Source organism: Emys orbicularis, chromosome 5 (assembly GCF_028017835.1).
Source record: "Emys orbicularis isolate rEmyOrb1 chromosome 5, rEmyOrb1.hap1, whole genome shotgun sequence".
Classification (NCBI taxonomy): Eukaryota; Metazoa; Chordata; order Testudines; family Emydidae; genus Emys; species Emys orbicularis.
The window spans coordinates 95063343-95074199 of record NC_088687.1 but is presented as its reverse complement, the minus strand read 5'-3'; positions in this window follow the sequence as shown (position 1 = coordinate 95074199).

Here is a 10857-nt window from a genome sequence, read left to right as displayed (position 1 = left end):
GCATCCCAGCTGAGGAAATCTGACCACCATTTATTGCTTCACTTTATAACTTTGGAGATGGAGTGGGGTAGGGAGTGTCATTTTCAATATCAGCTGCTTCTGAACACTCAGCAGGACTCCATGCAACGGCATTATTGTTTTATTTTTCAAGATAATCATATGTGCTTGGAAAGATTATGATCTTCTGGATGCAGATCTCAGCATAAATATCCATGCTTCTGTCATCTCAATACTGATTTACTGCAATGTGCTTTAAATGGAGCCACACCTTAAAACTAATATTGGATACTAATCCTCTGCCTGGTTCCTTCCCACAGGGAGCATGTTATACCCATGAGCCATGATCTGCACTGTCTACCAGTTGACTGCTGAATGAAATTTAAAGGTGCTGGTTTTGATCTATAAACCCATAAATGGTTTAATTGTTAGCTGACAGACTATTGTTTCTCCCCATGTAATACTACAGGAGCTATAGTCAGTTTAAGTGTTCAGGTTAATAACCCCTTGAGTTAAGTGGTAAAGAATACAACCAGTTTCTCTAAGTGAGGGGTACACTGCTTTATAACTTGCTTTCCTTGAAGAACTGTCAAAGCAAAGATCTAATAAGTAAAAAGTAGGGTTGTCAAGAGATTAAAAAAAATTAATTGTGATTAATGGCATGATTAATCACACTGTTAAACAATAATAGAATACCATTTATGTAAATATTTTTGGATGTTTTCTACATTTTCAAATATATTAATTTCAATTACAAAGTGTACAGTGTTCACTTTATATTTATTTTTAATTACAAGTATTTGCACTGTAAAAAAAAGAAATAGTATTTTTCAATTCACCTAATACAAGTACTGTAGTGCAATCTCTATCATGAAATTTGAACTTACAAATGTAGAATTATGTACAAAAAAACTGCATTCAAAAATAAAACAATGTAAAATTTTAGAGCCTGCAAGTCCACTCAGTCCTACTACTTGTTCATCTAATCACTAAGACAAACAAGTTTGTTTACATTTGCAGGAGATAATGCTTGCTCGCTTCTTGTTTACATCACCTGAAAGTGAGAACAGGTGTTCGCATGGCACTGTTGTAGCGGTGTCACAAGACAGTTACGTGCCAGATGTATGAAGGGACATATGAATCTTTAGCACTTCAATCACCATTCCAGTAGACATGCGTCCATGCTGATGATGGGTTCTGCTCAATAACAATCCAAAGCAGTGCAGATCGACGCATGTTCATTTTCATCATCTGAGTCAGATCCCACCAGCAGAAGGTTGATTTTCTTTTTTGGTGGTTCAGGTTCTGTAGTTTTGCATCGGAGTGTTGCTCTTTTAAGACTTCTGAAAGCATGCTCCACTCCCTGTCCCTCTCATATTTTGAAAGGCACTTCAGATTCTTAAACCTTGTGTCCGTTAGAAATCTCACATTAATTCCTTCTTCGCGTTTTCTGAAATCTACAGCGAAAGTGTTCTTAAAATGAATGTGTGCTGGGTCATCATCCGAGACTGCTATAACATGAAATATATGGCAGAATGCAGGTAAAACAGAGCAGGGGACAGACAATTCTCCCCCAAAGAGTTCAGTCACAAATTTAATTAATGCATTATTTTTTTAACAAGCGTCATCAGCATGGAAGCATGTCCTCTGGAATGGTGGCCAAAGCATGAAGGGGCATATGAATGTTAAGCATATCTGGTACATAAATACCTTGCAATGCCAGCTACAAAAGTGCCATGCAAATGCCTGTTCTCACCTTCTGGTGACATTGTAAATAAGAAGAGGGCAGCATTATCTCCTGTAAATGTAAACAAACTTGTTTGTTCAGCCAATCACTAAGATAAGAAGTAGGACTGAGCGGACTTGTAGGCTCTGAAGTTTTACATTGCACTAAAAACCAAAACAGTTATGTAACAAAACAAAACAAAAAAATCTACATTTGTAAGTTGTACTTTCACGACAAATTGAAAAATACTATTTCTTTTATCATTTTACAGTGCAAATATTTGTAATAAAAAATAATATACACTTTGATTTCAATTACAACACAGAATACAATATATATGAAAATGTAGAAAAACATCCAAAATATTTAATTAATTTTAATTGGTATTCTATTGTTTAACAGTGCAATTAAAATTGTGATTGATAGCGATTAATTTTTTGAATCACGATTAATTTTTGAGTTAATTGCATGAGTTAACTGTGATTAATCGACAGCCCTAGTAAAAAGACTACACCTACACAGAACACCTTATCTATAAAATATAAATACTGATAGTTGCACATGGGCAATAATAGCAAACGCTTTGAGAATATTAATGAATGTACACAGAAAAATAAATTTAACACGAGCACAAACAACTGTTTCTATGTGTACGCTCATATTAAATTCAAGTTTTAAGAGATACTATCAAGTTGCTCAGGCCCAACATCACGTATTGCAATAAGTGTTGTACTTCAATTAAAACAAGAGGTTTGGGTGGAGGCAATTTTAGCATCACTCTGCGCTGCTAGAAACCAACACACATCTGTGTTTTGCTACTGCAGGGAGATTCAGACTGGTCTAATTTAGCTGTCCAAGATGACCAGAAACACAAAGTTAGTTAGCATAAGTAGTTCATAAAACTAGTTTCTTATAATCATTTCAAATTTTAACCTAAGTGATCTCTAGGCAAGAACCGGGGGCGGGGGGGGGGGGTGTACACCAAGGGGGGAGAAAACAACTCTTAAATTTTTTTTAAAAAATAACAGAAACACCTGCAGCATGGGGAGTGTCAATACACCTATCTACTATATCACCAAAGCAGTGTGCCTCCACCCTGCTCTCTGAGAGACCACTTCCAGAAGTGAGGAAATTAATATTTATCCCTAAGAGATCTTGGCCTCTCTTGCTTAGGCTACTAACCTGGAAGCCACTTAGCAGCTATGGTAGCGGTTTGTGTGATGAGGACCACCCATCCACTGTCAAGCTGACTCACACCAGACATCAAATGCCAGTAACTTTTTATCACTATGAAGTGGTGTTGAATTAAACTCAAGCTTTCTCAGAGGGGAGGGAAATTTGTTTCTGTCCTAAAATACCTTGCTTACTAACCTGCCATGTAAGTTTTATCAAAATATTCTGTTTCCTTCCTGTAACAGCATGACAAGATAAGAATCAGTGTGTGGTTTTCCAGCACTTGCTTTGTAGTCTTCCACAGTGATTGTAAAGTATTAAAGTTACACTCCCACTGTTAATGTAAGCTGTAACACAGTAACAAAAGTATTGAAACAAGAATACATTGGGGAAATAATTCTTAAGAATTGCAGCATAATTCTATTGCTTTCATCAATTTACAATAACTGCTAGTTTATTGCTGAATCCAGTACTCTGTATTCCCCTGTTCCTCACCGGGAGCGCCAGCAGCTTTTTTGCCGCCCTAGGCGGTGGAAGGTCCCGCCCCCGAAATGCCACCCCCAACAGAGGCGGCGGAAGGTCCCGCCCCCGAAATGCCGACGACGACCAGGGCGGCTGAAGATCTGGCCGCCGCGGTCGCTGCCCCCCCAAATGTTAGTGCCCTAGGCGACCGCCTAGGTCACCTAATGGGTTGCGCCGGTCCTGTTCCTCACTCTCTCCCAAAACTGAATGGCTCTTCATTCTGCCACCTCAAGAGAATTATGTACAGGACACCTATAGTAAACATTTTTATCTATCAACTAACTACTTTTCCAGTGTTTAGATATCTAAGTCCATAAACATCTTATGAAAAATCATTTCCGTTACACAACAGTAGAGTTTTGGAGACACACAGTACATCTAAGATGATAATTTGGTCCTGTTTTAGTTACCACTGATTAGACTCAATGTACAGAATTCTAACATGCTTGCTGCTATGGTTTACATCTTTTACAGATGTCAGATACTGAACAGGCTCACAGTCAGTTGATGTTCTTGCTGTCTGGTCTCGAGATTGATTTTTCAGTCAATGGATAGCTGTTGCTTCTGGAAACTGTTCTCAACAATCTATCAGAACCCAGTTTTGGTGGTTACAGTATTGTGGAAGGCCTACTTAGTTTGTTTTGTTAGGTCTTGATCATGCCGCTGAGTCTATGGGCATTTTAGCTGAAGATGCATTGCTGGCTCTAGCAGTATCATTTTGTCAAAACAAGCCATTTCTCTCAGTCCCAGTTTCACACTGGAAGTTGAATGCAGCTCCAGACTAGAGCCAGCGGCCTCTCACACACCGCACCGAGCGGAAATTATTAACTTTGTTACCAAACCCTAGAGAGCGCCCGGGAAACAATGTTTCACCCCCAGCTCACGGGCCTCCTCCCGGTGCCCCTGAGGGCCTGGCTCTGGCCGAGCGGGAGCCAATCTGGCGTGGGAATGGGGGCGGGGGCCCAATAGCAGTTTCTCTCCGCTTTCCCCCACCTCTACTGGTAACAGGCCCCGCCAGTGTGAAGAGCCCGCAAGGCGCTGAACCGCCGTCCGCTCCTGCTGGGCCAGGCGGAGGCCAGCAGCCCCGAACACAAGCCGCTCTGTGGAGGATCCTACTGTGCCAGCGATACCAGCCAGCGAGCTCCCGCGCCGCCGCCAGGGACCACTGTCGCCCCTAGCTGCGCGCAGCCCAGCCACAGAACCTGCTGGTGTGCGAGGCAGCGATGCCTGGGGAGCGCCCTGCTTGGGGGGGGCGGGGAGAGGCCGCGAGGGCAGCCGCTCCTAGAGGCCGACGGTCACGGCTCTGCTATGACTACTAAGGGACTAGGGAGCGCACATCCCCGCCCCGGCAGAGAACCGGGTCTCCTCACACCACAGAGTAGCTTCGGGCCGGGGGAGAGGATCAGCCCCGAGGGGCGCCCCGCAACCCAGCCTCCAAGCAGTGCTCGCCCGTTACAGACACGGATGAACCCACCGGGCGCAAGGGGGGTTCAGGCTGCCCTGCTCCGAGGAGCGGGGACTGGCGCTGTGCCCAGCCCGAAGGCACCGTTGGGTAACTCTTCCAACACAGCCGCCCCCAAGCTGTAAACAAAGCAGCGCGAGCCAGGGGCCGGGCCGGGCCAACTACAGAGACGCCGCTCGCGCGCCACCATCGTTTGCGCTGCCTTGTTTACAGCGGGTCGCGCGACGGCGGTTCCCCGACCCCTAACGTTCCATTTCCGTTGGGAGCAGGCGGCCTCCATTCTCCAATAATGAATGAGTCCCACACACACACACCGGCGCCCAGTTACCTATCCCACCAATTAAAGTGTTTCTCTCACCGCTACCTCCGCCACAGCTGAGAACACCCGCACTCCACAGCGCCACCGCCTCAACCTGCTACTACGGCCCCTTTAAGGGCTAGTCCGATAGGAACCGATTAGTGAATTAAATCTCCATCGGCGTCTCCCCCGGCTTTATCCCGATCGCTCCTTCCCCTCCTCGATAACTCGACGGTTCGGCTCTTTCTTCCCGCCTCCTCTCCCTCACCATTGGCAAGCGGCTCTCAAACAGGAACAAACACTAATTGGTGAAGATGGGTGACATTCATCTGTCTCCGCCCCTATTATTCATCTTGATTGGTTCATAGGGGGCAATCCCTCCCTGAGGCGGCCAATCGTCTCAACCAATCACTCCGCCATGTGGCGACTGTGCTCTTCCTATTGGCTACGTAGAGCAGCTTCCTGTAGAGCTGAATGGCCAAGACGGAAGTCGGTCCTAGGTTCTGGACGGCCCGTCAAGGGGAGCGCTCCGACAGCTCAGAGGCCTTTGTGCATGCTGGGGAGGCTGGGAAATGAGCTTCTAAACTAAAATGAGTGCCTAGCCCTTTAAATGTCTTCCGCAGTATTAGGGACGCTGTAAAAAGTCTTTACACTTCCATTGCGCGAAGGGACTGTGGTATAATTCCCATATGTGAAAAACTCACAAGAACTATTCTGACGCGAAACGGGTGGACAGAGTCCTTCCTTGAAGAAAGCCGGGCCTGTTCTGTATCTCCCGGGGATCAATTCTAATCCTTTATCCTTCTCCAGTTATCTGGAGCCTATTTATCCCCAGATTTTAGGGGAGTGGGGCTCCTGGATTGCTTACTCAGTCTCTCTTCTAATTTCCCGTCCCAGATCCCGTCGATCCACAGCTCTCTCTCACGCGTGCAGACTGAATCTAAACTGAGGGGTGCAGCAGCCCCCGGGAACCACTAGACCATAAGTTCCAAAACCTGCTTGGTCAGCTGGGACCAGTTTGAAATTGGATTTTCAGCTGGGGTTCAGACCTGTCCACCACCAACCACACTCTAGGAACCATATACATGAATAAGAATAATAACTAATAATGAAAACGTCTAGATCTCTGAGATTCAAGCTGAAACCGTGCATTCTGGATGTTCACTGTCATGCAGAGTTTTGAGAAGGGGCATCAGAGTTGCTGCACTGAGTTTGAAAAGACCAAGATCATTTAGAAGTTTCAGTGCAGGTAGTCTAATGTGTCATTTACCTGAAGAGACTTGTTCCATAATTAGATTTTCTTTCACTCTCAGTCAATTTGGAAGAAAAAAAAGTTGGGATTAGCAGAACCATTGCTTAAAATCTCAATTTCACCCATAGAAAAAAAATGAACATATTTCCTCTCCCTAAAGTAAAATGAGCAAATATTTGTCTCTTGGCCAGTTTCATGTCAAATGTGCACATACTTTTTGCCAGAAATTATTCACTTTTTCTCACCACAGCAAACCACTGAACTTCCCCAACATAACTACTGAAGCTCTGAACTTTAGAACATATCACAGTGACGGACACAAGGCCCATTTAAAACTGTTTATCTTTACTTTTTCCATGAAGGCTTTCACAACATAGGGAAAGGGAAAGAGTTTTGCTGTTGTTACCGCTTTATTTACAACTTTGATACTTTTCTTGACCCTTACAAAAACAAATTGTAAGATCTATTTGTAATGCAGATGTGACACACACACAGAGAGAAGGACTAGATAGAGACTGAATTTTATATCCTGGCACCAGTAGATGCAGGCATCGTTAGGTGTTAGGTGGGTCAGGATTTCAAAAATTGAATACCTCTGTTACATTAATATAGCTATATGTAGTGACAGGCATTTGGGAAGACGAGAATAGTAAAAACAGAACAAAAATTAATAATAGGTACCATACAAAATAAAGAGGATTGTAAAAAAGCATCAGGAAGAAAAGTCCCAGATTCATTGACTTTCTCATTGTCATTCAATTATATAGACCCTGATTGTGCAAACACTTATGCAGGCGCTTTATTTTACCACAGTGAGCAATGCCATTGGAATCAATACACTGTAGAGGCACCATCCATAAGGTATACAGCAATTGTCCACCTTTATCAAGATGATGATGGGAAGCCCCCGTTATCTTATATTTACACTTTACTACAAGGTTTGCTACACCATTTGGTGCCCATTGTTTGGTCTGTAAGTGTTCTAGAATCCACACACTCTTTAGATCAAAAACTTACATAGTCTTCCAGAAGCTGTGACAGAAAAGAAAACAGGAAGGGGTCAGATACCTGATGTGCCAGTGGCTGTAAAGCATGTGTGGAAGTGGAAAGTAAATTGTTCCCAATAAGATGTTAGGACTTTTTAGGTGGAAGAAAAGATGTTAATCAGTTGTATTACTCCTTCTATTTTGAAATGTTGTATTGCACCCTAATTGTTTTGGTAGTAAGACACCTAACAAATATTTATTATTTGGAGGCAACATAATCTACTGAATTAAACATTCTTTGCATCAGTCTTCACCGCAGAGGACATGAGGGAGATTCCCACACCTGAGCCATTCTTTTTAGGTGACAAATCTGAGGAACTGTCCCAGATTGAGGTGTCCATAGAGAAGGTTTTGGAACAAATTGATAAATTAAACAGTAGTAAGTCACCAAGACTCCATGGTATTCACCCAAGATTTCTGAAGGAACTCAAATATGGAATTGCAGAACTACTAACTGTGGTATGTAACATATCACTTAAATCATCCTCTGTGCCAAATGACTGGCAGCAGTGGCGGATTTAGAGTTAGTGGGGCCCTGTGCTCAGCTTCATTTTTGGGGCCCCTCCTTGGGACCCAGCCAAGAAAAAGAACATTCTCTCTTATCTCCCCCACGCCCCCATTTTTCATTCTTTTTTTCTTCATCCTCCTCCTATAAGTAATAGCAAGTAAATGAAAATTAAGTGAGGTACCTTGATTGTTTTTGTAGTCTAACTTATTTTTCCACAGACCACCTGAAAATCTCTGAGGGTCTCGGCGGACCACATAATGATCTTTCCAAATATTGTTGTACCATTAGCTAACTATTGTAAAGCGCTTTGGATAAGAGCGCTTTATAAAAAAAACGTAAAAAAGCATTGGGGTGGGGGGGCTGGCCAGGACTTATGGTGCAGGAGGGGGCTCAGGGCTGGGGGTGCAGGGTCTGGGAGGAAGTTAGGGTGCAGGAGCAGGCTGGGGATTGGGGTGCAGGGTCTGGCCAGGAGTTAGGGTGCAGGAGGCGGCTCAGGGCTGGGACAGGAGGTTGGGGTGTGGAGCGTTTAGCTGGGGCAGCTCCTGTTTGGTGCAAGGGGTGCAGGTGGGGATGTGGGAGGGTGTGCAGGAGTCAGGGTGGGCAGGGGGCTGGAGATTTGGGGGGTTGCAGGAGTCAGGGAGGTCAGGGAGTGTGTGAGGAGGGTGCAGGAGTCAGGGAGGGCAGGGGGCTGGGGGTGCAGGGTCTGGGAGGAAGTTAGGATGCAGGAGCAGGCTGGGGGTTGGGGTGCAGGGTCTGGCCAGAGTTAAGATGCAGGAGGGGGCTCAGGGCTGGGACAGGTGGTTGGGGTGTGGAGCGCTTATGTGGGGCAGCTCCCATTTGGTGTAAGGGGTACAGGTGGGAATGTGGGGGGGACAGGAGCTCCCATTTGGTGCTCGGAGGGGATGGATGTGCAGGAGTCAGGGAGGGAAGGGGGCTGTGGGTATGTGAGGGGTGCAGGAGTCAGGGCAGGGGGCTGGAGGTGTGGGCTGGGGTCGGGGGGATGCTCCCAGCCCCCTGCCCCACCCCGGGGGGGGTATGTGTAGGCGGAGTTCGGGGCCCCCGCCTTTGCTCCGCCCTGCCCCGATTCCACGCCTTTCCCCAAGGCCCCACCCCCGCCTCTTCTCCGCCTCCTCCCCGACCGCGCTGTGGCTCCGCTCCTTCCCCTCCTTCCTGGAGCAACCTGAGCCCCAGCAAACAGCTGTTCGGCGGCGGGAGAGGGGTGGGAACACAGCATGCTCGGGGGAGGAGGCGGGGAAGAGGTGGGGGAGGAGGGAGCTTGGCTGCCGGTAGGTGCGGAGCCTGCAGCAGGAGCCCCAGTAGCTCGCAGGACTAAGCTTCTGCCGCCGCAGCTGCCCGGCCTAGGGCCCCCTGTCGTTGGAGGGTCCCGTGCCAGGGCACCCTGTGTTTCACTGTAAATCCACCTCTGACTGGCAGATAGCTAATGTCATACCAATTTTTAAAAAAGGCTCCAGAGACAATCCTGGGCAATTACAGGACAGTAAGACTCACTTCAGTACCAGGAAAATTGGTTGAAACTATAGTAAAGAACAAAATTATCAGACACGTAGATGAATATGATTTGTTGGGGAAGAGTCAATATTGCTTTTTTAAAGGGAAATCACACCTCATCAATCTACTAAAATTTGGGTCAACAAACATGTGGACAAGGGTGATCGAGTGAATGTAGTGTATTTGGACTTTCAGAAAGCCTTCAACAAGATCCCTCACCAAAGGCTCTTAAGAAAATTAAGGAGTCATGGGATGAAACGAGGGAAGGTCCTCTCATGGATCAGTAACTGGTTAAAAGTTAGGAAACAAAGGGTAGGAATAAAGTCAGTTTTCACAGTGGAAAGAGGTAAAGAGTGGGGTCCTCCAAGGATCTGTACTGGGAGATGTGCTGTTCATCATATTCATAAAAGATCTGGAAAAAGGGGTAAACAGTGAGGTGGCAAAGTTTACAGACAATACTAAATTATTCAAGATAGTTAGGGTCTAAAGCAGACTGCAGAGAGTTACAAAGGGATCTCACAAAATTGGGTGACTTGGCAACAAAATGGCAGATGAAATTCAGTGTTGATAAATGCAAAGTAATACACATTGAAAAATATAATCCCAACTATACATACAAAATGAAGGGTCTAAACTAGCTGTTACTACTCAAGAAAGATCTTGGAATCATCATAGTTCTCTGAAAACATCTGCTTAGTGTGCAATGCCAGTCAAAAAAGCTAACAGGATGTTAAGAACTATTAGGAAAGGAATAAATAATAAGATAGAATATATCTTAATGCCACTATATAAAGCCATTGTACACTCACACCTTGTGCACTTGTGAATTGGAAAAGGTACAGAGAAGGGCAACAAAAATGATTAGGGATATGGAACATCTTCCATACAAGAAGAAATGAAAAAGACTGGGACTGTTCAGCTTGGAAAAGAGACGACTGAGGGGAAATAAGATAGAAGTCTATAAAATCATGAATGCTGTGGAGAAAATGAATAAGGAAGTGTTATTTATCCCTTCACATAAAACAAGAACCAGGGATCACCCAATTAAATTAATAGGCAGCAGGTCCAAAATAAAATAATAAGGAAATACTTTTTCACACAATGCACAGTCAACCTGTGGAACTTGTTGCCAGGGGATGTTGTGAACTCCAAAAGTATAACTGAGTTCACAAAATAATTAGATACGTTCATGGAGGATAGGGTTAGGAATAGGATAAGGGTTAATTAGTTAAATTGTAGAGTACTTTGAACATGTAAAGTATATAAAAGTAATAATTATTAATGTGAGTGACAAAGTCCTTACTCATTGAGGCTTTGAGCAACAACTAAGACTGCCTCTCTGGCTTGTTACAGATGTGCCATAC